The sequence below is a fragment of the Miscanthus floridulus genome, chromosome 10, assembly GCF_019320115.1.
Source record: "Miscanthus floridulus cultivar M001 chromosome 10, ASM1932011v1, whole genome shotgun sequence".
In the NCBI taxonomy this organism is placed as follows: domain Eukaryota; kingdom Viridiplantae; phylum Streptophyta; class Magnoliopsida; order Poales; family Poaceae; genus Miscanthus; species Miscanthus floridulus.
The window spans coordinates 18,871,221-18,893,920 of record NC_089589.1 but is presented as its reverse complement, the minus strand read 5'-3'; the positions used below and the strand labels follow the sequence as shown (position 1 = coordinate 18,893,920).

The window sequence follows — 22,700 nt, the reverse complement described above, 5'->3', positions numbered from 1 at the left end:
CAAGTTTGAAGAACAAAAGAAAAAAAAAAGGGACAAAGTTGATTTTTTCCTTTAAGAGAACATTTTGTGATGCTTCTTGAATTCTTGTTTGGACCGAAGACTACATTCCTATGTGATTATAAGAAATGGACTGTGAAGCTAGCATGGAACATCTCTTGGAGCGCATGCTGCTTGATCCAAGTGCAGAGCCCATAAACCTGCCATTATCGTTTCTCAAGGCCATCACGAATGATTTCTCTGATCATAGGAAAATTGGCAGCGGTGGGTTTGCAAATATGTAGGCTCGCTGGTTGGTTTCTGGGCTGATAAGTCTGGCTGGTGCTGATTTGTTGTGAGAGGAAAACACTATTGGCTGGCTGATAAGCCCTGACTGAAACCAACAAGCGAACATGCCGAAGGTAAATACTTACGAGTAACTCGATCCCAACTGTCCTTATTCTGATCTAAAAGGCATAATGCAACTTTGTCACTGTAGGGTGAACTTCAGAATGGGACAGTCATCGCTGTGAAGAAGCTGTTCCACAATCTTGATAGGGATGAGGAGAAATTTATCAAAGAGGTTGGTTGTCTTACGAAGTCAAAGCACAAGAATGTAGTGCGATTTTTGGGGTACTGTTATGATCCACAAGGAAAAATGTTGAACTATGAGGGGAAGATGATCCTGGCTGAAGGATCTGTAGTAGCGAGCGCTGGAGTCGTTAGCGAGGCTCCCTTCCCCCGCCAACCGCCGGTGGCCACTCCGGCCCCGGCGTCCACCAGCCTCCACCGCTGGTGGCCACTCCAGCCTCGACGTCCACCCACCAACCCTCCAACCCAACCCTCCCCGCCTGTGCGCTGGCTCCCATGGACCCCGGCTCGTGCTCCCGTCTCTCCTGGGCAGATGAGGTCGAGGCGGAGGAGTCCTCCCGTCGCGGGGAGGGATCCGTTCCCTTTGAACTACCGCCGCTTGCGGCGGCCGCCCATGCTGCCCTTGTGCTTCAGGTGAGCTCCCTCGATCCTGACGCCGAACCTTTCATCGCTTCCCCGGGCGGGTCCGGGGCGAGGCTGCACTTCTCGGACTCGGAAGCTTCCTTCAGCGACGCCGAGGCCCAATCCCCGTCGGGCCGCGGGAAGGGGGCCGCCCGGCCACGGCGCCAGCACCGCCGTCGTCGTCGCCGTCCGCGCCGTGGGGACTTCATGGGTGATGCGCGCCGTTCCCCGCGGCCTTCTTCCCCAGCGCAGCGTCGCTTGGCGTCCATCCCCCGCGCATGTCCGTGGAGCCGGACGCGGAGGGGTTCAGGCCTGTGTAGAGCCGTCGCCGTTGGCGTCGTGCCGCGGCTCCGCGACGGCCGGTGCCGGCCAACTTGGTGGGAAAATGCTTCAACTACCTCGCCGGTGACCATATCAAGGCGGACTGTAAATCTTAGTCCAGGTGCTTCAATTGCAACGATGCTGGTCACCAGGCGCGCGACTGCCCAATGCCGGCGGCAGCTGATGCTTGGGAGGGCAAACGGGGACGTTCGCCCGGTCGGGGGCGGGGCACCCGTCGGCGTCGCTCCTTCCCGAGTCGCGCCTCACCAGCGGACACGGCCTCGATGCGTTCAGCATCAACGGGTAGAGCGCCGTCCGTCCCGCCGATATGCCAGCCTCCAACGCCGGAGCACTCAGTCGCTGAGCCTGCGGATCCTACCGTTGACGCGCCCGAGGGCGCGGCGCCATCCGGCACGGGCACGGGCGATGGCACAACCTTGGCCGGCAGTGCCGGGGCTGCAGCCGATGTCGTGGGTGGTGGGCCAGGACCCTCCGAGCCTCCCGTCCGCCAAACCGGCTACCCCAGAGCCCTTCTCCGGCGTGTTCAAGAGCCACCGGTTTCGCCACGGACGTGAGCCAAGAACCCACTACTCGAGTTGGTGGTTGTGCCGCGCACCCCCGGCCCTGCAGGCTGCGGAGGATGCGCTGTCGTTGGCACTGCTGGCGCTGGTCCTCGGGACTCGGCCGGTGGTGACCTCGGCCATGATGCTGCACCACCTGCAGGAACACTTCGGCATCGCGGGCGACCAGGTGACCGTGCGCAGGACCAGGCCACACGACTTCATTGTTCGGTTCAGCCAGCGTGAGGATCTCGAGCGGGTGTTGAGTGATAGGATTTACTGGACCTCTACGTGCAGATGGGTAAAACTTGACTTAGGTAGGATGGCTTACTGATGCACCTCACTAAACCGTGTCGTGGTCGAGACGTCAATGACGTAGTAGCCACAACGGGTCAGAGTAGAGGTAGCTGTGACGCGTCCACTAGGTCATCGTAGGTAGCAGCAGTGCAGACGCGGTGCTGTGGCGGCGGTGAAGACGATGGAGCTTCCTGTCGCTTATAACGTCCCTCTCTATCGGTCTAGGGATAGGACATAGGTGAGGGGCTGGCGGCTGCGGTGAACCTTATTTCTTGCGCCTCGGCTCCCACCTTTCTCTTTATAGCGCTGCGCGATGGGGGCCTATCAGCCAGGAGAATGGCTGGGCGCCTCCGATCAGGACGCGGATCAAGGGCCCAATTGGCCGTTGGGCCAACTGGTGGAGATCAATCTAACATTCTCCCCCGTGATCTCACCTTATTACTTAAACTTAACTTACTTTTCTTTTTCCCATTCCATCAGAGATCAGTGCATAGAGCGTGCCTCATCGTCACGGTCAGTTGTCATTAGATTTAATAGTTACGATGCACATCTCTGTTTTGAAACAGATACTCAACTAGGCCTTTAGTATCTAAAAATCATAGGCTTTCCCGTAAACCCATGTCGATTGTGTGTTCTCTGAACGTACTGGGTGGTAAGCCTTTAGTAAGCGGATCCGCAAGTACTTGCTTTGTACTTATATGCTCAATGCTTTCAAAATAATTCTGGATTTTCTCCTTTACAACATATAACTTAATGTCAATGTGTTTGGCAGCACACTTGACCTGTTGTCTTAGGAGTTAACTACTTTAAATGGTTATTACTATTGACTACCATTGTTAAATTTGGGTACCTATTCCCTTAACCACTTTTGCTTGTTCCTGAGGCCTCATGATAAGCTATACTATGGTATACATCATTAATGACACCACAACTATTTTATTGGAGCTTTTTCACAATAATACTTCAACTGCGAGTGTTAGCAATTACTGTGGATTTCACTACACACCTTGTCAAAACTTAGCATTTGTACCCACAACTATTTGAGAGTACTTATTCTTTCTTACTCAGCATGAGGCCTATGATACTTTGCAAAAATTGTAAGACATTCTTAACTCCATTCCAGTGATCTATATCTGGATTAAACTTCTGCTAAAATATCCCAGATACGTAAGCTATGTTAGGGTAAGTTGTTACTTGTACATTCATTAAGCTTTCAACAGCTAAAGCATATAGAACCATGTTTATTTGGTCGATCTCATATCGGTTCCTAAAACACTGAAAATTGCCAAATCTATTACCCTTGACTATAGAAGCAGGCGTAGGTTTACTCGCATGCATACTTTATTTCTTTAGAATCTTTTCTAAGTATGTCTTTGTGATAGTCCTAATACCCCTTTTCATCTGTCTCGGTGAATTTCAATTTCTAGAACCAATGAGGCTTCATCAAGATCATTCACATTAAAACTTGAGGACAAAGACTTCTACTTCTCCAATAACAGATTAACATTACTACTAGTGAGTAGGATGTCATCCTATACACAGGATGTAGAAAAAGAATTTTCCATTATTGAACTTCGCATAAACGCTATTGTCCTTCTAATTTTCTTTAAACCCAAACTTTCTTATCGTTTCATCAACTTTAAATACTACTGTCTAGAGACTTACTTTTAACCCATAAATGGATTTCTATAGGTGGCATCTCATATGTTCTTTTTTTCACGACAAAACCTTTTGGGTTGTGCCATGTAACGTTTTCATACAAATTCCCGTTGAGGAATGCCGTCTTTACATCCATCTGATGTAACTCTAAATCGTAATGTGCCATGAACACCATTATGATTCTAAAAGAATCCTTGTATAAGACTAGAGAGAAAACTCTCATTATAATCTATTCATTCTCTTTGCGTAAAGCCTTTTCCTATAAGTTGTGCTTTATATCTTCCTATATTCTCTTTAGAGTCACGTTTTGTGTTGTAGACCCTTTTACAGCCTACTGTTTTGGCTCCATTTTATTAATTTCTTCTAAGTCCCAAACATTATTGGTATTCATCGAATTCATTTCAACTTCCATAACTTCTTACCATTTAAACGAGTAAATGCTTCTCATGGCTTCTTGAAATGAGGTGGGATCACCTTTCATTTGAATTTCTTTACTAACATAGACTTCATAGTCATCAGAAAAACTGGTTTACTAATTCTTTGAGACCTTCTGGGGCCTCAGCTACTGGCACTTTCATATGGGGCTATTGTTGCTCTTTATTGCCAAGAGACAATTGATTCTACAAGCTCCTGTATTATAAGATCCTTGTTTACATTATTCATCTTCTTCCAAGAGCTAACAACTGGTGTTGTATTAGTCATACAACATCAACAGGTATTGAGAAACTTGTTGCCCTGAGTCACTGGAGTGGGCACGCAGTCCCTCTTCTCTTCAAGTCTTAGGTCTTTACATACCTCTACATACCATGCTCCCCCAGATCTCCCCCATCTTTTCTAAAAATGGTGTATCTTCAAATATCTTATTTTGGATTTAATCTGTTAAAACCTCATATGGCGCTTTAAGCAACACCTTAACATCTTTGAGGCTGACTACGCTATCTTCCTGTCGAAACTTTAAAAGGTCCAGGAATTTAGCTATTTCTTTGCTTAGGGGTATCATTATTGTGACCGTTGTACTCCTCCAACGGTTGCATTTATCTTAATTAATCTTTATCTCACTCTTAATGAAGTATATCTTTCTTAATTGATCATTATTGTTGTGACCGTTGTACTCCTCCAACGGTCGCATTCATCTTAATTAATCTTTATATCACTCTTAATGAAGATTATCTTTCTTAACTGATCTTTATCTCACTCTTAATAAAGAGTATTTTTCTTAATTGATCTTAATATTCTCCCCCTCGAAATATGGCATGAACTTTACTGTCATAATTTAGAGAACAATTCACAAAACCTATGAACGAGGAGACACTTATAACTTACTTTATTCACATGATTATGTCATGTAAACAAAGTTATTTCTTGATCCGTTTAGGAGTACACTTTTCCTATTTCACTGCAAGAACTCAACGAGGTCTTTCATTAGCGGTATTTTTGCGAGTCACGCTTGCATATTTTCATATCTTTTGGTTAGTATTGACCATGACGATACATTTCTATTGTGCCACGGTCAATACTAGGACAGCATAAGAGCTACCCAAACTTCTCTCGCTATGCGGGATACAAAACATGTGAATCATCACAAAACTTCTCCCGCCATGCAGGATAAATCTATACACAATTTACTATAACGAAAACTTAGTCATGACGACTAAAACATTCACTTATTTCTTTATTTGCCAATTAAATCTTCCCGTTGGTTCCAATTTAATCAGAAAATTAGTAAACTAACAAAAACTAGTCCTGAACTGGCTTGACTCAAGCCTTTTCATTCACATAGACCAGCATTGCAGCCGAGTGATCTCGGTTAAAATTAAAACACACAAGATGCTTCTACATCAATTCTACATCACCATTGGACAGAAAATAGAATTAATACATAAAACTTATAAATGAACTTGAAAGACATATAACTACTCTTCAAAATTAAATTCTTCGTTTGGTTCGAATTTAATTAAAAGATAATCAACATCATTGCAGCGAAACTCGATAATAAATACATTCTATTAGTTCAGGAGCATTTCTTGGTCTTTATCTACTCTCTAGAAAATTGACCATGTTGGTGTAAAATTTATCAGAGATTTAAACTTCAACCTTAAACTCATTATAATATTATTATCATCAACGTTGGTCAGAAAATAACAATATCATAATTTAACATAAACAAATCGGACTACTCTAATTTAAAATTTTCAGTTGGTTCTAATTTAATTAGAGGATAAACATAAACATAATTTACTAAAAGTAATTGCTCTTCAAATTAAATTCTCTCATTGGTTCGCCCAAACCCTAGCTTCATTTGTCTCATCCCCCTTCTCTCTCTATGCCGTGTCGGGATAGAGAGCCGGCGGCGGCCGCCCGTGGCGACCAGAGGAAAAGAGTGGTGGCACTGCTGCGGGGCCCTTTGCCGGTGAGCACGCTCGCCCAAGGCTGAGCATGCCACCGTCGAGCGGCCTTGCGACGTTGCCCTTGACCCTGCGCGGCTCCGCTCCCGGAACCTTAACCCTCATTTTCTTCCTCTCCTTCTCTCTCCTCGCCGCAGTCGTCGGCTTGCTCTCCCCCTTCTCCACCCAAAACACAGTGGCCGGAGAGAAAAGTGATGGCGCTGCCATGGCGCCCTTCGCCGGTGCCCGTGTGAGGTCGGAGCGCTCAGCAGTGGTGCCCATCGAGTGGCATCATGGTGGTGCTCTTTGTGCCGCCACATGTGCTCTTCCCTAAACCCTAGATCCCTTTCTCCTTTGTCAGCCCTCAAAGTAGAAGACGCGGGAGAAGAAGGCGACGCCGCCGTGGGTCCCCTCGCCGAAGCGTGCGCTCCCCTATGGGTGAGCACGCCGCTGTTGAGCGGTCCTATGACGGTGCCCTCAGCCAGGGCTCGTGCGCACGACGATGAGCGTGGCTCGGCTGCTTCTTCCCGCGCGTGGCGGTAGCGACGGCGGCAAGGAACCGGGTAGGTCCTCCTCTTTCTCCGTCCATCCTTCTAGGGTTAGGGTTGGGGTTCAATCCGATTCATCTCCTTCTTGATTTCTTTTCACTTTTCTACCCCAGTCTAGATCTACATACTCACAACCTCTCTCTGATACCATTGATAGGATTTATTGGACCTCTATGTGCAGATCTAGTGGGTAAAACTTGACTTAGATGGGATGACTTGCTGATGTACCTCACTAAACCATGTTGCGGCCCTAGCGCCGGTGACATAGTAGCCACAACAGGTCAGAGTAGAGGTAGCCGTGATGCGCCCACTAGGTCAACGTAGGTAGCAGTGGTGCAGGTGCGGTGCTGCGGCGGCGGTGAAGGCGATGGAGCTTCCTGTCGCTTACAGCGCCCCTCTTGATCTGTCTATGGATAGGACATCGGTGAGGTGCTGGCGGCTGCGGTGAACCTTATTTCTTGTGCCTCGGTCCTCACATTCCTCTTTATAGCGCTGCGCGATGGGGTCCCATTAGCCAGGAAAACAGCTGGGTGCCTCGATTACGGCGCGGATCAAGGACCCAATTGGCCATTGGGCCAACTGGATATCAATCTAACATTGAGCACGTTGTCGCCGCAGGGGGCACCGTTCATCTTGCGCTGGCGCAGGTGGAGTCGGCTGATCATGGGCTCAGCTGGCGCCTTCCAGTACCGCGTGCTTGTCGGCATGAAGGGCATCCCGGCACACGCCCGATCTTTCGAGGTGGCCCAGATGATTCTCAGGTCCTCAGGCACCAAGGCGGAGATCACCAACCCAGACACCATCAATGACCCAGACGATGAGCGGGAGTTCTTCATTACTACATGGTGTGCCCATCCTAACTTGATACCTGATGAGAAGATTATGGCGGTTTCAGAGCCGGAGGAGGAGCAAGACGGTGGCCCACCGAGCTACCTCCGCCCGTGGAAAGTCATCCATGATGAGGTCCCGGGCCCTGAGGTACCTCGTCTGCCTGCACCTCGTCGAATTCTAGGACTGGCACACTCCGCCGCCGTCCTCCGACGATGATTACGGCCAGCACGACTCCGACAGCGATAGCGGCGACAACAATTACAACAGATACTGGCCAGGCTTCACTGACTCCGGCGGCGTTAGGGCACGGCCACGGACAACGCGGTTCAGCTCCGAGCAGGACCCAAGGCTCCGGGCCCACCTTTTGGCCATGTCAGCAGGCGGACGTCATCATAGTGGGCTAGTTCTACTGCCCGATCACATCACCGCACGACGCCATGCCCTACTCCCCAAGTGTGGGGGTATTAACCCCTATACCCTTACGGCTAGGCTTGGGCCGGCTCGGATCAGAGGGTCCGATCCACTAAAAGACGACGTGCGTCTCGGCCAACCTGTTCGGAGTCCCGCGCAAGGAGTCAAGACAGATTTGGCGATCAAGCGAGATCCTGGTCGGTTAGAATAGGAATCCTTATCCGGCCACCTATGGCAATTATAACTGGCTAGGATTAGTTTCCAGATCTGTAACCCTATCCCCCGGACTATATAAGGCGGGCAGGGGACCCCTCTAAAAAACATCTCTCATTGACATACAACAATACAATCAGATGCAGGACGTAGGTATTACGCCTTCGCGGCGGCCGAACCTGGATAAAACCTCGTGTCTGTCTTGCGTCACCGTCTTGTTTGTAGCTTGTGCATCTGTCTGCCGACAATCTACTACCTTGGGCATACCCCTAGGTAGACTGCCGACCATATTTCGTCGACAGTGGCGCGCCAGGTAGGGGGTGTGCGTACTGCTCTCCAAGCGAACAAGATGGTCATCATCTCCGGCTCCGTGGCTACGCCGAATGGCCTCACGTTCACCGTCGGCCAGATCACCTGGACTACTGGCTCTGATGACTTCATTGCCATGATCACGGAGGAGGCGCGGATTCAACCCGCGTCGACCACTGCTTCACCTGCATCGGCTACGGCTCCAACCACGGTGGATCTGGCTCCGACCACGGTGGATTTGGCTTCGACCACGGTGGATCTGGCTCCGACCACGGTGGATCTGGCTCCGACCACGATGGATCTAGCTCCGACCACGTCCGCATCACCTTCAGCCACGCCGACAACCCATCATCCGCTTCCTCGCTACAAAGGGAAGCAGATCGACAACACCGACCTGCTCGATTCCATCGATCGTGTCGGCACCAAACTTGCTGAAACCCTAGCTCTGGTAAGTTCAATTCAAAGTCAACCTAATGAGCAGGTAACCGCTACCCACAACAGATCTACCCGACCAGCTCGGGCCAGTCACCCTGCACGACTCGGTACAGATCTCGTGGTCACATCTACTCCTGAAGGGCGCTCCGCTCATCGTCGGCCAGCCCCTGCGACGGGTCTCCGGCTCTCCGAGTACGAAGCCTCGATGGAGAACCACCAGGCCCAGCCCTATGGCTTGCGCAACTTCGTCAACATGGTCCGGATTGAGGATTATCAAGAAGGATCGATCCACACAGTTCAAGAGGGTGGTTCAAGCTCTTCGTCTGGCATCGCATCTAATGCCTCCGTTCACACCGAGCTCCAGCATCACGACGATGAAGGCGTTGAATACGATCTGGATATCCCAGACCATGCCCCGGGGTACCCGCGATTCCCCTCCTTCCCACCAAGGCGAGGAGACTTGATCAATGTTGTCAGTAACGACGAACCACCAGCAGCCGGTGAGACGTAACAAGAAAGGCTAGCACGCGAAGCACGCAATATTGACCAGTTTAATCGCCAACAAATCGAAGCCGAGGCAGAAGAGGAAGCCCGACGCATAAGGGTCTAGCCACATGATCTTAACAATGCCTTTGACAGGGTGGGGGACAAGCAGGTCTTCAGGACTCCAAGCGCCAACGTAGCCGTTGCTATGGCGACAATGCAACGACTACCCAATACCCTAGAAACTCAGGCAGTTCGTGATGATATACAAGCTTACCTGATAGCTGCTATGGCCCAGACCGCAGAAATTGTAAATCAAGCCCGGGCTCCATCCGTATCAGTCGAATCAAGCCACAGCCGCCAGTACTCAAGTCGCTCACAGCCACCCAACCAACGTGGCTCACACAACAACGACCCATCAGACAACCGTCAAGGCGGAAACGGTGGCCATGATGGTGGTCGGGACGACAACCGCCGCCGGGATGACAACCATCGAGACAACTGTGATAATCGCCATGATAACCGCGGTCGTAGGGTTAATCCGGGTGGCAACCGAGATCGTCATGATGGCAATAACGATCTCCGCCATTACCTCGGAGAACGCGATCTGTGTGATCGCATCAACCAAAGAGCCAATGATCGTGCGTCCCACGAAAGCTATCGCTGCATGGAATATGATACTGCCCACGGCCCTCCGGGTTTGAAGCAGTTTACTCCGCATCTTTGCCAAGTCATATGGCCCAAGAACTTCAAGCTTGAAAAACTTCAGAAGTACGACGGCAAGGAGAACCCTGAATTATGGGTCATGCTCTATGAAACCGCGTGCAGGTCAGCCATGGCTGACGAGCACGTCATGTCTAACTACTTCCCAGTCGCTGTTGGTCATGCAGGTCACCAATAGCTGGTCAGCTTGTCGGCGAACTACTTCGATTCTTGGTAAGAACTCAAGCAAGCTTTCATCGACAACTTCATTGCCACTTGTGAGCAACCTGGCAACAAATATGATCTGCAGCGGATTCGAGACCGGAAAGATGAGCCACTACGCGAGTACGTCCGACGTTTCTTGGAGATGCGCATCAAGGTCCCGTCAATCTCTGACAACGAGGCAATCGAGGCTTTCATCACTGGTCTCCGCTTCCACGATGCCCTACGGGACAAGCTCCTCTGCAAGAGACCTGAATCAGTCACAGCGCTCCTGGCCACTGCCAAGAAATATGCGGATGCCGACGACACTAAAAAGATAATCATCAAAGAGGCAGCAAGGGTTCCACGCTCCGACCACCCCCCACACCACGACGACTACCGCGGCAACCGTGGTCGGAACGACAATTTTGATCGCCGCAACCAGCGCAACGACCCCCGTGACCACTGCGACCAGCGTAATCAGCGGCGTAATCGCCGTGACGATTACAGGAGCAAGCGTGCCCGGGAAGACGACGGCGAGGTCAACACTGTCAAAAAAGGTGGCAGACGTCGCAACTACGAAGAAGACTATGCCAAAGCATTGAAAGGGCCCTGCCAGCTCCATCCCAAGTCAAACCATACCATGGAGAGCTGCCGCGTTCTCAAGTCTATCTACACGCGTCAACAGGCTCCGGATACGTCCGACAAGCCTAACGATGCAGGGGAACAGCGCAACGAGGACAACGACGATGAAGACGCAGATCCCCGTCACAAGTATGTCAAGCCAACCGATCGCGTGCACACCATCATTGGAGGCAAAGTGTCCATCGAGACCAAACGAGAACGCAAGCTGCTCGCCCGTGCTTGCTTAAATGTGGCCAACACCGACAACCTCATCGCCGATCCGCGGCTCCCTCCTTGGTCTCACCGCGAGATCTCCTTCAGCAGAAAAGACCAATGGGCCGCAATACCTAAACCAGGATGTTTTCCCCTGGTCCTCGATCCTTGTATCAACAAGGTTCAGTTCGATAGGGTGCTGATTGACGGCGGCAGCTCCATCGATATACTGTTCAAGAATAGTCTGCCAGCACTGAAGATAACCCAGGCGGATCTCAAGCCATACGAGGCACAGTTCTAGGGTGTTCTCCCCGGACAGAGCTCCACACCTCTCGGGCAGATCATGCTACCTGTGCAATTTGGGACCTCGGACCACTTCCGCACCGACTACGTCAACTTCGTGGTCGCTGACTTCGACGGCACCTACCATGCTATCTTGGGCCGACCATCGCTCACTAGGTTCATGGCCATACCTCATTACAGGTATCTGGTGCTGAAGATGCCTACCGAGAAAGGAGTTCTAACCCTCAGGGGCAATGTATACGCAGCTTATACCTGCGAGGATGACAACATCAAAATAGCAGAGGCTCACGACCTCTCTATTCGCATGGCCGAGACCATGCTCGACGCCAAGAAGACCTCGGCCGATCACCTAGAGATCCCAGAGCTCGAGGCTCCACGCAAGAACACCAAGTCCAAGGAGCACAAGGTGATCCAGCTGGTCGACGGCGATCCCAGCAAAATGGCCCTTATAGGGGCCAACCTGGATCCCAAATAGGAAGACGCGCTCGTCAGGTTCTTGAGGAGCAACATGGATGTGTTCGCATGGAAACCTACTAACATGCCCGGTGTACCTCGGAACTTGATCGAGCACTCCTTGAATGTCAATGGCAAAGCCAAACCTATCAAGCAGAAGCTACGACGGTTCGCTCGCGACAAGAAGGAGGCGATTAGGGTAGAAGTTACACAGCTTTTGGCAGCCAGATTTATCAAAGAAGTGTATCATCCGGAGTGGTTAGCCAACCCGGTTCTTGTACGCAAAAAGAATAATGAATGGAGAATGTGCGTTGATTACACTGATCTCAACAAACACTGCCCTAAGGACCCATTCGGCTTACCTCGCATAGACGAGGTCATAGATTCAACCGCCGGTTGTGAGCTGCTTTCCTTTCTCGATTGCTACTCTGGTTATTACCAGATCGCTCTCAAAAAGGACGACCAAATCAAGACATCTTTTATCACGCCTTTCGGCGCCTACTGCTACACGACCATGTCGTTCGGGCTCAAGAACGCCGGGGCTACATACCAACGCGCTATACAGGCCTGCCTCAAAGACGAGATAAAAGACGACCTCGTCGAGGCTTATGTTGATGATGTAGTTGTCAAAACCAAGGAAGCACATACCCTTGTTGACAACCTGGAATGCACCTTCGCAGCCCTTAACACATTCCAATGGAAATTAAACCCAAAGAAGTGTATTTTTGGTGTTCCTTCTGGCATACTGCTTGGCAACGTCGTCAGTCATGATGGCATATGCCCTAACCCGGAGAATGTCAAAGCTGTCTTGGACATGAAGCCGCCCAAAAAGGTGAAGGATGTTCAGAAGCTTATCGGATGCATGGCCGCTCTCAGCCGTTTCATATCAAGATTAGGCGAAAAGGGATTACCGTTCTTTAAACTGCTCAAAGCATCTGAGAAGTTTGAGTGGTCGGAGGAAGCAGACGCTGCCTTCACACAGCTGAAACAATACCTTACGTCACCTCCAGTCCTCACCGCTCCCAGAGAAGACGAAACACTCTTGCTTTACATTGCGGCGACTAATCGAGTGGTCTCCACTGCCATGGTGGTCGAGTGCGACGAGCCTGGCCATGTCTACAAGGTACAGCGACTGATTTATTTCATCAGTGAGGTACTCAATGAATCCAAGACCAGGTACCCACAGATTCAGAAAATTGATCTACGCCATACTGATAACATCCCAAAAGTTGAAACATTACTTCGACGGATATTGTGTGGTGGTCATGACTGAGTACCCTCTGCGAGACATCATTAGTAACAAGGATGCGAATGGGCGCATCGTCAAATGGGCAATGGAGCTATGCCCCTTCTCCTTGGAGTTCGCAAGCCGTACTACAATCAAGTCTCAGGCACTCGTCGATTTCATCGTCGAGTGGACAGACTTAAGCACACCTACCTCTCAGGGGCCCGATGAATATTGGAAGATGTACTTCGACGACTCTCTCAACATCGACGGCGTAGGAGCAGGAGTCCTTTTCGTATCACCATCCAAGGAGCAGCTCCGGTACGTCCTCAGGATTTATTTCCCAGCATCTAATAATGTCGCTGAATACGAAGCATGCCTACATGGTTTGCGCATTACGGTCGAGCTCAGTGTTAAACGTCTCTATGTCTACGGAGACTTGGCTCTAGTCATCAACCAACTCAACAAGGACTGGGACACGACCAGCGAAAAGATGGATGCATACTGCAAATTGATCAGAAAGCTGGAAGGCAAGTTCTATGGCATCGAGTACACACACGTGGTCCGGGACAAAAATCAAGCAGCAGATGCACTGTCAAAGTTAGGATCATCCCGAGCCAAAGTCCCACATGGCGTATTCGTCCAAGACCTGCTCACGCCTTCCATCGAAGAGGAAGATCCCACGGTCGACAAGCCTCTATACCAGCAATTGGTGGCTACGGTTCCAGCGTCAAGCACCACCGAGCCACCTCCGACCACTCATGAGCCCAACTAGAGAGTACCTTTCATCAAGTACCTGACAGATGGCAGCGGTTACACTGATCGGACAGAAAACGAGCGTCTGATGCGTCGTAGTAAGCAGTATCTGCTCGTCGATGGCAAGTTATGGCGCAAGAACACAAAGGAGGAAATCTTGATGAAGTGTATAACCCAGGAGGATGGCGAACATCTTCTAGACCAAATCCACTCTAGCTCCTGCGGCAACCACGCGGCCTCAAGAACGCTGGTCGGCAAGGCTTTCCGAGCAGGGTTCTATTGGCCGTCAGCGGTAGCCGATGCAGAGAAGCTAGCCCGCCACTGTGAGGGTTGTCAGTTCTTCGCTAAGAGAATCCACGTACCAGCACATGAGATCCAGACAATACCAGCCTCTTGGCCCTTCGCATGCTGGGGACTGGATCGGACCCTTCAAACCGGCTCTAGGGAAATTTACATGTGTCTTTGTGCTGATCGACAAATTTTCTAAGTGGATAGAGTACATGCCTCTGGTACAGGCATCCTCAAAAAAGGCTGTCACGTTCCTCGACCAAGTCATCCACCGCTTCGGCATACCCAACAGCATCATCACTGATCTGGGTACTCAGTTCACCGGGAACGCTTTTTGGGACTTCTGCGATAAAAGGAGCATAGTAGTAAAATACGTCTCGGTGGCGTACCCTAGAGCTAATGGACAGGTCGAGCAGGCAAACGGTATGATTTTGGACGCATTGAAGAAGAGAATGTACAGAGAAAACGATAAAGCTCCTAGAAGATGGCTCAAAGAGTTACCAGCCATAGTCTAGGGCCTCAGAACTCAGCCCAGTCGTAACACTGGTGTCTCACCATACTTTATGGTTTACGGCGCTGAGGCAGTCCTCCCAGCAGATATAGCTTTCAGATCAGCACGGGTAGAGAACTTCGACGAAGGCAAGGTCAATGAAGTACGGGAGCTAGAAGTGAATAGTGCAGAAGAGAAGCGGCTCGATTCTTGCGTACGTATGGCCAAATACCTTGCTGTTTTGCGCAGGTACTACAACAAGAACGTTAAAAAGCGGTTCTTTATGGTCGGGGACCTGGTCCTAAAGTGGAAGACGAATCAGGCTGGTGTCCATAAACTCGCAACTCCATGGGAAGGGCCCTTCATGATCAAGGAAGTCACACGACCAACGTCTTACAGGTTTGCTCACCTGGACGGTACGGACGTACCCAATTCATGGCACATCAACAAGCTTAGGCGTTTCTATGCTTAACTACTAAGATGTGTACTCCTCTTGTACTTTCGAATTAATTCAATAAAGCTATTATGATTTCTCTGACCACTCTGATGTGTCACTTCGAATTTTACGGTCATTCTAACTTAGCCAGTCAAAGCCGACCACCATTTCTTCCTGGGTTTTCGGAGCAGGCCCTGTCTCCGGTTCTCCCCAATGCGTGCATGGGATCCGCTCTCTACGCTACGGGTGATCGGCAGGTCCCCCCTGGTTTGACTTGTCCGCATCTACGTGTGCACAGGTCACGCACCTCACACTCCGACCACATGGCAAATCAGGGCCGTACAAACTTTTCAGGATGACGTGTCGAGTAAACTGGTACAACTAAACAGAACGCTAACATGTTCTCACTTAGTTACACCAACATGGGTCTCAAGCTTAAATACGTTTTATACAAAACAAACAAGCTTATGATGATATACAGTTACGTTATTACAAGCTTGCCTGAAGAGGTACAAGTTTACAATAACACAACTATATCCTTCTTCTATAGCTCTAGCCTATCCTGTTGGCAGGTCGGGTCACGCGGCACCTGCTGCTCGCTGCTTCCGACATCCTGCTCGAGTCTTGGGGACTCTTGTACTGGTCGAGCTGAAGAGGATGGCCCCGCCGCTGCCTGGCTGGTCGAGACCGCAGGCTTCGCCGGTTGGCTCACAACTGATGGCGTTTCCAGCTGACTTGTTGATGGCGTACCCTGTACAGGTGTTGTCCCACCTCCACATAGGTTAATGTCGCCAATTATCTTTGAAGATAGGTCCAGCTGGGTCATCCGAAGCTCCTCAGCCTTGTCTGGATCTACCTCCTTTGGGTACCCAGCCTCCAGGCGCTTGAGATCGATCAGGGGGTAGTGGGCACGCACCATGCTTAGCACATGTGCGCCTGTGTACTCACCCGCCTCCTTCATGAACTCTTGGAACCATCCCCATGCCTTTCGGCATCTCTCGACCAGTCCGAGCTGCGGCGTCCTTGGCACTTCCTCTGTAAGCGCTGGGTCGATAAGGTTGAGGATGGGCAAAATGCCAGTTGCCACTTCCTGGCACCGGTTCTTCCATGTGTTCCAATCCTCGGTGATCTCTAGGCATCGCGCCTTCCAGCCGTCACGATCTTTCATCACGGTTTCCAGATGCTTCTTGGCATTGACTTTTAAAACTGCAAACCGCATAAGACATTAAAATGTCACGCCATGACAAGATAAGGCGGGCAATAGAGTGAGCAAGGTGGTCTGGAACACTTACTTTTCAGTTCCTCCTTCATCTTGGTTGTGCGGTCCCGGAGTTGCGACTAGTCGTGCGCCAGCTTCTTGTTGTCCTCCTTTAGGCGACCACACTCTACGGCCACACGGCTATTCTCCTCTTGGAGACGGACTACTTCGACTTCTAAGCCTGCACTACAGCTATTATTACCAACAATGCAACAACACGTGTCATGTACTTGTTGTGATAAAGTGATAACTTACTTGTTTTTTCCTGCTCGTGTTCCGTCCTCTCTTGGTTGGCGGCTTCAAGTTGGTGGCACAAGCGTTCCACCTCGGCCGCCAGTTCTTTGTTGCTTGCTGTGATCCCCTCAATCTGGTCGAAGCACTTCTTTTGGTACCTTGCGGTCTTCATTAAGTCCTGCATGTAAAAAAGCTAAGTCAGACAGTTTGACTGGATAACAGGATCATGTGGTCAAGCAAAACATACCTAGACTTCCGTCACCAGACGTTTTGCCGCTCGTTCAACTTTCATAGTCTCTTCGACCTCTGGGATTTCCTCATGCACAACCCATTGGTCGTTCTGCCAGCGCGACACATATACATGTTGTCGTTTGTCCTAGGGACGGCCCAGGACCTCCTCTACTTCGTCCTCTTTGGCCTCTTCTTCGGGCAGCGGTGCTGGTCCGGAGTTTGCAGTTTCTGCGATCACTATGGCCTTCCCACGGGCCGTAGCATCGGCAAATGTGCTCTATGCCACCTTCGGCTGCTGCTCCTCGGTTGGGTCTGCTACTCTTGGCGCCGAAGTGTCCCCCTCAGCAGGGTTAGTGCTTGGAGCACCTGTACTTGGCTCGGCTATCCCCTTGACCACCTGCTCGAGGACTGTTGTCTGGCCGCTCGTCTGCTGGGGTTTCGGTGGACTTTCTGCTATATGTTCCTCCATAGCCGGCTGCTGGGCAGTTTTCTCTAACACTGCTGGTGGAGCCACGCCGCTTCTGGCTAGTTGGTCAGGATTTTTGGTGGATGCCGACCTAATATATCTGAGATAAGTTCAGAAGACAACAGTATTCAAGATAAATTGTAAGCTTACATCAAGGTTACAAATACTTACAGCTTGGAACCGCCGAATGATGTGGCGAAGGCGCGTCTCTTCGGCCGCGCCTGCTCCACATGCTCTGCGGGTGCCACCTGGTCTCCCTCTACGACCAGCATCGGCGCTGGGGCTTGATGCTCGACCCCTTTGCCGCTTGTCCTCTGCACTGCAGTGGTCGGCAATGCGGGTTTATTTGGCACAAAGGAGCCACCTTGCTCCATCGACTCCAGTTGCCTCCTCCTCTTTCGAGGGACGAGTCGAAAGATGTCTGCATCCTCTGTTTCATTGTCCGACAATGTAAAGATCGCTTGACGATGCTTGCTGGCCGCTGACCGTTTCCCAGCAGCTCTGGTCGCTGTCTCCTCCCCAACTCCGAGCACGGCCTAGTCGACGTCTTGGATCCCGGCGCTGGTCTGGGCGGTTGGGTCTGGTACTTGCGGCCAATCTACACCGGGGGGTGGAGACACATACACCGTTGCTCTATCATGACCATTAATCTAGGAAACACATAGGAGATAACATAGTAAGTTTTTGTTATAACATAAAACTATGGGTACAAGGCAGAATGATTTACCTTTGGGGGAGGTCGGGCAAGCTTGAAAGCGTGCTCGATGTCGCTCAATCTGACATAATTTGGATCAGCTAAGTTAAATAGCTCTCCAATTCTAGCTTTGACTTCGACCTTGTCAAGCGCCTCTTGCCTGGTCCTCGTTGGATCTGCGCTACCCTAGTACTCGTAGCCAGGATGTACCCTCCTCTGGTAGGGCTGGATCCTTCGGCTGATGAAGTTTCTGACCACGCTTGGACCATCCAGTTTCCTCCATAGGATCATCCCAAGTAGTTCTTGGATCTGTTCCAGGTGCTCGGGCTTTTCCGACCAGCTGTTCTTCTTCTCCGGAATGAATCCCACGTCGCACAGTGTGGTCGTGTTCGGCTCTTCGCGGATGTAGAACCACTTCTTGTACCAGTCGTCCAGCGATGTGTTCCAAGGGCAGTGCAAGTACTGGGCATTCATCCCGTCACGCAGATTGAGGTACACACCTCCGGCTATCTTCGAACCACCGCTTCCTTTCTTCTGCAGACAGAAAAGATGGCGAAAGAAGTCGAAATGGGGCTGGAAGCCACCATATGCTTCGCAAAGATGAATGAAGGTGGAGACAAGAAGAATCGAGTTGGGATGCAGATTGCAAATCCCAATCTCATAATACAAACAGAGCCCCTGAAGGAAAGGGTGCACTAGAACCCCAAAACCCCGCTTGAAGAAATCTTCAAAAACCACAATCTCACCTGGTTGTGGATCGGGGTACCCTTCTCCTCCCGGCGCGCGCCATCCTGCGAGTGCCTTGTTGTGGAGTACTCCCATGATGACAAGGTCTTCGATGGTCTGCTCGTTGCTTCTTGACTTCCACCACTCCTTCGCCATGACTCCGGTTTTCTTCTAGGCGTCACTCTTCGCCATGAATCCGCCCTTGCTGATGGAGGTGGATATGGTGGAGGGGTGATTGGTGATGATTTCGGAGGTATTAGAGTTGGCAAGAGGAAGAAGAAGGCTGCGGCGGCGAATGGTAATGGGGATCGGTAAAAAGTAACTTACCAGTTCTATATAATAAATAACCAAGAGTTCCACCGTTTTGTCTGTCTGAGATTCTTGGGAGACATGCGCACGCGCCGCAGACGGTTGTTTTCACAACCTCGAGATCTATGCCAATATATGCGTCCCTTTGTTACCAGTGTACGCGCCTCTTCGTTGCTAGTGTGAGAGGGCCCACACTGATGCACCTCCTTACAGGTGCCGAGCGATTGTTTGCTTGAAAGGAAAAGAAGGCAGTATGCCGTGCTATACTCGTCTGATTTTTTGACCAGACGTGTTAGATTAGACTTGACAGAGTAAGAAGATAAATAAATACACCAAATAATAGTATAAGTGGCATTCGTTTCTTCGCTGCATGTCTCGTGCTCAGGGATGGTCCAGACCACTACCGTGCTCAGGGATGGTCCAGACCACCACCGTACTCGGGGACTGCTCCGACCACTATCGTGCTCAGGGACTGCTCCGACCACTACCGTGCTCGGGGACTGCCTAGACCACTACCGTGCTCGGGGACTGCCCAGACCACTACCGTGCTCGGGGACTGCCCCGACCACTACTATGCTCGGGGACTGTTCCGAAGAATGCTCGGCGATTGCTCTCCTCGGCTACATGTGATTTTTTCTCACATACAGTTGAGAGACATTTATTTAGACCTTGCTACAAGGCTTATACTTTGCCTTCCAGCAAGCTCGGGGACTACATCGGTACGATGCACCTGCCGGTGCATCTCGTATTGATTGTACGATGATTGGATTCTTAACTTCAGTAGAAATTCTTTTTAGACCCTGGCACCACGTGCCTGCGTCATCCACTACCAGGCTCGGGGACTAAGTGGGCACACTTCACCTTGTGGTGAATGTGTTTATTTAATCGACCCCTACGCTTTGACTGATTGTCAGGATTACTATCGTGCTCGGGAACTGTCCCGACCACTGCTCGGAGACCGCTCTCCTCGGCTACATGTGATTTGTACTCACATACAGTTGAGAGACATTTATTTAGACCTTGCTACAAGGCTTATACTTTGCCTTCCAGCAAGCTCAGGGACTACATCGGTACGATGCACCTGCCGGTGCATCTCGTATCGCTTGTATTATGATTGGATTTTCAACTTGAATGGGAATTCTTTTTAGACCCTGGCACCACGTGCCTGCGTCACCTACTACCAGGCTCGGGGACTAAGTGGGTATACTTCACCTTGCGGTGAATGTGTTTATTTTATCGACCCCTACGCTCTGAATGTTGGCCATAACAACTACTGTACAAGGGTTACTTATATTTCTTTTCAGAAATACAAGTGGGCACACTTGATGAGGAAAGAAATCTTTTTCTTTTTTCTTTAAGAGCACCATGCATTCTTCGGACAACCGGAATCTTCGGCTATAATCGTGGTCTACCGCTCTCTGTACTGATCAGAATGCTGGCGCATTTGATTGGTCAATGTTTTAATCAGTTGAAAATGACATGAAGACGGATTGCATTAGTCGAAGGAGATCAAACGGCGTGTCGCGGCATAATACATGGTGCTCGAGGACTAGCTGTGGGGGTATTAACCCCTATACCCTTACGGCTAGGCTTGGGCCGGCTCGGATCAGAGGGTCCGGTCCACTAAAAGACGACGTGCGGCCCGACTAACCTGTTCGGAGTCCCGCGCAAGGAGTCAAGATAGATTTGACGATCATGCAAGATCCTGGTCGGTTAGAATAGGAATCCTTATCCGGCCACCTATGGCAATTGTAACTGACTATGATTAGTTTCCAGATCTGTAACCCTGTCCCCCGGACTATATAAGGCGGGCAGGGGACCCCTCTAAAAACATCTCTCATTGACATACAGCAATACAATCAGACACATGACGTAGGTATTACGCCTTCGCGGCGGCCGACCCGGCCGAACCTGGATAAAACCTCGTGTCTGTCTTGCGTCACCATCTTATTTGTAGCTTGCGCATCTGTCTGTCGATAATCTACTATCTTGAACATATTCCTAGATAGACTGTCGACCATATTTCGTCGACACCGAGCAGCAGCAGGATTCCCGGACTCGGAGCGATGTGTGTCGACGTGCCCGTGGGCTATGCGGTTGACTCCATGCCCTGGGCCGGTTCCTGTCATGTCACTGGCCGCGGATCTGATGTGCGTTGAGGCGGGCCTCTGCGCCACGCCGAAAGCTGCTACTAGCTTATTTGACACCTCGGTCCACTCGTTCGACCGTGACCCGAGTAAGCCTGCCATACCTCATGGAGTGGGCATCGGGGCATCGTGGGGAGCATGCTTGATCTCATCATGGGCCGCTCCCTCTGCTACGCTGCTGGAGAAGACGATGGGCCCTCGTTTCTCTTTGAGCTTAGTGCACCGGGCGTGATGGACCACTCCGCCCTCGTCCACGAAGTCGATATTTGGCTTTCAGGCCTTGAGGAGGCCCTCAGTTCTGGGCGAGCTTTGCTGATGGGCCGACCTACACGGGGGCTGAGCTTCTAGCCTCTGCGCCGGCAGGAGTCGAAGCCGCAGATCCCTGCCCCGGCCTCTCTGAAAACGATGAGGCCATCCGTCGCCGCGCTCCGGTCGTCTCGTCGACAGAGGAGTTCATCGCCTCCTACAAGAAGCCACTCCAGCAGCCCATACTATCGACGCCACGCCTGCGCTCAACCAAAGCCGTGACGACCAGCGACGATGAGGACTGGATACCCAAGAGGAGTGCCCGTTTGGCCGCCAAGAGCAGATTCAGAGCTGAGAAACCTGAGGCACAAGCTAGGAAGGTCATGATGAAGAAGCTGGGCTTCGAGGTCGAGACGGAGCTCCCAGATGAAGCATCCTTTGACGAGTTCCAGACCGCGTTTCAGCTACCGCTCTCGTCGTCCAAGCGTAAAACCATGAAGGTGTTGTTCCCGGGCAGGAAGCAGCGGGCACTCGGTGCCGTTTGCGCCGCCCAGTGAACCCTTGTCCCCCTGTCGCGACAATAGTTTATCATGTTAAGTCAGAACGTCTTTGTCTAGAATGTACGAGGGCTGAACATGCGCGCGCGTAGAGCTGTCGTACGCGAGTTCTTGCTGCAAGAACACGTCTCCGCGCTGTGCTTGGTAGAGACAAAACTCGATGTACTATCCCCCTCCTTAGGCACTGATGGGAGCTGGGTTTGACTATGTGTGATTGCCTTCTGTGGGAGCTTCCGGCGGGATTGTGCTTGCCTGGTCACGTGATGTCTGGGTGGTGACTGATCGCAATTGTCGCGCGTTTTCGGTCATGGTCTCCATCGCTCCCACGTCCTCGCCTTCGGCACCGTGGACGCTGTCGTCAGTATACGGTCCGGTGCTGGACGAGCTCAAGCCGGCCTTCCTCAACGGGATCCGTGAGGTCCGCGCCCAGGCCTCGGGGCCATTCCTGATATGCGGCGACTTCAACCAGATTTACCGCGCCGCTGACAAAAACAACAGCCGCCTCAATCTCAGGCACATGAGGCGTTTTCGTCGGTTACTTGACGACTGTCAGCTTGAGGAGCTATTGTCGGTGTACATGGAGTACCTCTAGGAGTAGATTCGGGGTAAAGCTTCTTACTCAGATGGGGAAACAATTGTTGTACCTTGGGATGGGTCACCCTTTCGGTACATGGCCACCGGTGTCGTGGCAGATCCGACGTAGACGCCGGTAGCGTTGTAG

At 50.9% G+C, this 22,700-nt stretch overlaps 1 pseudogene; it reads left to right on the top strand.

Annotated features, from left to right (window-relative positions):
• The first annotated feature begins 1,574 nt into the window (after window positions 1–1,574).
• LOC136488120 (uncharacterized) lies at window positions 1,575–21,979 on the top strand (annotated as a pseudogene).
• Window positions 21,980–22,700: the final 721 nt, after the last annotated feature.